The following is a 5,191-nucleotide window of genomic DNA, read 5'->3' on the forward strand; positions in this document are numbered from 1 at the left end:
CCAGGGACCTATAGATAATTCGGCCAAGCATGGATTTTATTGAATTTTGAGTAAATAGTATTTTTATGAAATAGGGATTAAATTGTTAAAATGTGAAAGTTTAGGGTCAAAGTGAAAATTAGCTAAAATTATGTGTTTGTGGATTAAATTGAATGAATTGGTAATTAAATGGGTTAATTTTGAATACATATAGATCAAGAAAGAAAGAATTCAGATTTAGATAAGGGAAAATCGAAGGTTATCGAGTAATCGATTCGTTTCGTCAATCCCAAGTACGAGGTAAGTTCGTACGTGATAAACATTGTTACAATAATATTTTAATGCTTTATTATTGTATAAATTGTATATATGAGACTATGGCTGTGTACGACGATAAATCGACTATGTTTGGCACTTAGTGTGTGTATCGAGATAGCTTCGGCTATATAAAGCACTTAGTGTGCGAATTAGAATAGCTTCAACTATGCTTTAGCACTTAGTGTGCGAGACTGAGATAGCTTCGGTTATGAAAGGCACTTAGTGTGCGAGATATCGAGTATTCGACAATATCATGTAAAGGTATGAGTTCGATATGAATTTGTACAAATAAGTACATATAAAACATGAAATACAATTAGAAGAAGTTATTAACTTGTTTATAAACACTTGAGTAAGTATGAGAAAAGTTTGTCGGTCACCATGATTTAGATATTAATTAGTTTGAATTGATGATTTGTATATTATGAACTATTGAGTATATTTAGTATGAACTTACTAAGCTATGAAGCTTATTGTGTATTATTTGTTTATGTTTTATAGAGGATCAAAGCTAACTTGAACTTTGGGATCGTCGGGAAGCTTCATCACACTATCGGTCATTTTGTTGGTACTATTGAATCTTTGTATATATGGTATATGGCATGTATAGGCTAGTGTCATCTTGGTATGTTTTGAGTTATGGTATTAGCCATGAGCTTTGACTTGTAAATTTTGGTATGTCTGGCCATTTAAGTTGGCTTGAATTATGTGTTTGGTAAGTGATATATATATGTGATGTATATAATGCCTTATGTGTTGGCTTGCTTAGTATGTTTATGTGTTGGCTATTTTGGATAGTTGTAAGTTGGTGTATTAATGCTTGAGGAATTGTATATTAAGGTATGATTTAGTTGATGGAAAGGTGATGAAATGCAATTATAGGTTATATGAGTTTTGATTATTTTGGTATAATGAATTGGTATGTTTTGAATATGGAATTAAGTAGTAGAAATTGTTGATGATAGATGGTATGATATGTGCATAAATTGGCATGTTTTGGCTGCTTATAAGTGTATTGAAATGGTACCAATTTGGTTGCTATGTGTGCATGAGAGAAGGATGACAAATTGACTTTTCAAATGGCCTCTTTTTGTCAACATTGGTAGAGACATGGGCGTGCATCTCAGTCGTGTGTGACACACGGTCATGTTACATGACCGTGTGTCCCCTGGGGTACCCTTTCAAATTAAGTCAGTATACCTTACATGTTTGACACAACTTAGACACACGGGCGTGTTTATTGGCCGTGTGACCCAAGTCAGTAACCTCCCCAATTTTTCCACGGCCATGGCACACGGGCGTGTCCTCGGTCGTCTGGTACAATTCAGTATGTATGCCCTGTTTTCACACGACCTATGACACTGGCGTGTCTAGTGACAGTGTGAGGCACACGGCCTGTTCACACGGGCGTGTGATCCTTAAATGCAAGAAAACTTTCTAAGCTTCCTAAAGTTTGCAAATGTTATCTGTTTAGTCTCGAACCACTTTTATGCATGTTTTAAGGTCTCGTAGAGCATTACAAGGGACATTGTGAATGTTTTGAATGGATTTTGAGTATGAATGTATAAATGTATGTGAATGTGGTGTTTTATTTGGTAATGCCTTGTAACCCTATTTCGGAGACGAATACGGGTTGGGGTGTTACAACATTTCTTTTAGTTAATGAGTAAATAGATAAAAAATATTGAAAAGAGGGATCATTATGGTAATTAGACCATATTATTTATAATGGGTGATGATGGCTTGGATAGTTTGAAATTCATATTATTGTTAAAGGTTATTTTAGTAATTTATTAATAAAATAAACAAAAGATGAAAAGGTATTATCTTTATCATGTTTTCTTCTTTGGCTGAATGCCATTGTTGGGGGAGAGCTTCAAGCTTTGTTTGGTGTTGAGTCCTAGTATGTAAGACAGTTCTTGCCTATTTTTGATGTTTTTATTTTTTTTATTTTTTGTGATCATTTTCTTGATATCTAACTAGTTTAGGGATTAATTTGAGAAATTTTTAAATGTTAGAAAGTCTACCATTAATGTTTTTGGAAGCTTTTTACTTGAAAGAGTATTTGTTGGGTGCTTGATGTAGATTTTGAGTTATTTTATTAAGTAAATTTTTATACATTTTGAAATTTGGGATTTAACTGATTAAAATTGTAAATAAGAGGGATTTCATGAGAAATTTTAGAATTTTAGAATTGTATTTGTAGCGTTAAATATTCGACAGTATTAGGTTTATCTATTAATTGTGGGAATTGGCTTGTTCAGTGTTATGGACTAAATTGTATAAAAAATTAAATATTTGGGGCAAATGTGTAAAAGTTTAAATAAATAATTATATGTATTGAATTGAATAGTTTATGAATTAAAATTTAATAGTTGAAATAAATCGTATTTTAGACCAAGAGCAAGTTGATAATCGAGGAGAAGAGAAAGTAGCGGAATAGTGCCTGAACTTTTACTGTTTTGCAGTTTAGCCCTGGTAAGTTCGTACGGTTTAATTTCAGTATAATTTAAATATTTAATTATTTATGAATTGAAATTGCTAAATGACTTGAAAGTGTTGAATTGTAGTAAGTGAGTTGATTTGAGATAGAAATCATATTTGAATGTTGTTATTTGATAAATAAGTGAACCGATGAACGTGGGATAGGATACAATTGGCATGCCAATAGGTTATATCACGCATTGTACTAGATTGATTGATGTTGAGATGATGATTCAGTTTTATTCTTGTTTATTGAATATACTGAAATTTAGCATTTGTTGCAAACTATTGCGTTATATTACAATGATTCAAGTGTGTTCCAGGGGCGGATGTAAAGCCTTCGGGCTTGGCATTCAGTGCCGAGGTGTGTTTCGAAGGGATGTTAGCCTACGGGCTTGGCACTTGATGCCCAAGTGTGTTCTCGGATGGTTAGCTCATTTAAGTGTTTTGGTGTGTTTGGATGGTTAACCGTGTATCCAAGTCTGTTATAACGTTCATTGAGTTTATTTTAAATGGCATATTGTAATTGTTTGGATTGTTCCATTTGTAATTAAGTTTAAAAGTCATCGTGATTTGATTATGGATGACAAGATTATAATTTATGACTTTTCTATATTCTTTATTAGATAAGATTATTCGGTAAGTTAATAGTTTTTTAATCCGTGGAACTTACTAAGCTTAAGTAAACTTACTTTTGTCTTTTCTATTGTTTTCTTTTGGATACGTTCTTGTAGAAACGAACGATCGAATCAACTCAAAAAAAGTACACTATTCGAAAATCATGTTGTAGTTTTTGAATGTTTAACTTGGGTTATATGGCATGTAATAGGTGAATTAAACTTATGTTGGTAATTTGTGAATTTGTTAAAATTGAGTGATGCTTGTCTTCAAATAGATTTTGAGTACCAGGGAATATGTTTTGGTTGGTATATATGTATGTATGGCATATGCTTAGTATATATGGTATTAGTTTTATATAAGAGTGTTATGAGAATTTAAAATATGGATTGATAGGAGTCGTGTTTTGGTAGGAAATTTTAATGATGTTTGAGTACACATACTTTGGTTTGAAATGTGATATTGATTTAGCTATTGAATTGTGGTGTCAATAAGGGCACATTGGTTAGGCACTTAGGTTGAATGCTTTGACCTGTTTTGAGCTTGTTTAATTGAGTTTTGAGTAGGTTTAAATTATGGTAATTGAGTTACTTGATGTCTATGTCATTATGTTTTGGTAAACTTGATTTTCAAAGTACATTTTGATGCACACGGTCTAGGATATGGGTTGTCACTCGACTGTGTATCATTATTGTTTTAGGTGCAGGTTTCACATGGTTTGAGGCACGGTCTAGGACATGGCCGTGTGTCTCAAAACAGTTTCGAGTGCGGTCTGGCACACATCTTGCGACACAACCGTGTATCCATAATTCAAATATACACACGGTTTGACACACGACCTGTGACACGACCTTGTGGCCCTATTTTGAATTCTCACACGGGCGGACACACGGGCCAAGGCATGGCTGAGTGTCTAGACTTCGAATGTCTACATGGTCTGGGCTCTATCACACGACCGTGTGACCCCTGTTTTCAAAATTTTCAAGCTTTTCCAAACTTTTCTATTTTGTTCCAAATTAATCTCGGAATGTTCCTAAACTATTTTTAGGACCCTGTAGGCTCGATTAAACGCCTGTAAATCTATTTTTATTTCGAATTATAATAATTATTGAATGATATAATTCTTTTTGCATAATTATTTCTGTTTGAATGTAAATGTCTTGAATTGAATTATAATACTTTGTAACCTTATTTCGATGACGGAGATGGGTTAGGGGTGTTACAAATATAGCAATTCAATAGTAATATATTATTGAATATAGTACCATACACAAAGATTCCACAATTCAATACCATTGTATAATCTATTCATCATATAACCATTTGAACATTAGGCTTGTAACATTTCACTGTCATTTTTCTTTTTCATTAATCCATTAGCCCGATGAACTATAATAAACATATACGGATACACGAATAACTACACCTTAGCAAATTGCTTGCTAGAGTAGTAACTACACCACACCAAGGCACCAAAGTGTAAAGCCTATAGGCAACATATAATCTTATAACAATATATCCCTCCACAACACTTGGATCTTCATAGAGACATATCTGTAACAAATGGTGAATTTTGGAATAATTAGTAATAACTTTGTACCATCACATATATCTCGTACTAGCGTCAGTAACCCTATTGACATGCCAATCGTATCCTATCCTTTAATAAGTTCATTTAGGCACATTTAGCACATATTACCAATTATTTACAATTTAGTCCATATCTCACATTATGTACGAAATCGTAAAAAATTCAAGTTACATTATACACAAAACAAATTCATAATTCAAA

The sequence above is a fragment of the Gossypium arboreum genome, chromosome 4 (assembly GCF_025698485.1).
Source record: "Gossypium arboreum isolate Shixiya-1 chromosome 4, ASM2569848v2, whole genome shotgun sequence".
NCBI lineage: Eukaryota > Viridiplantae > Streptophyta > Magnoliopsida > Malvales > Malvaceae > Gossypium > Gossypium arboreum.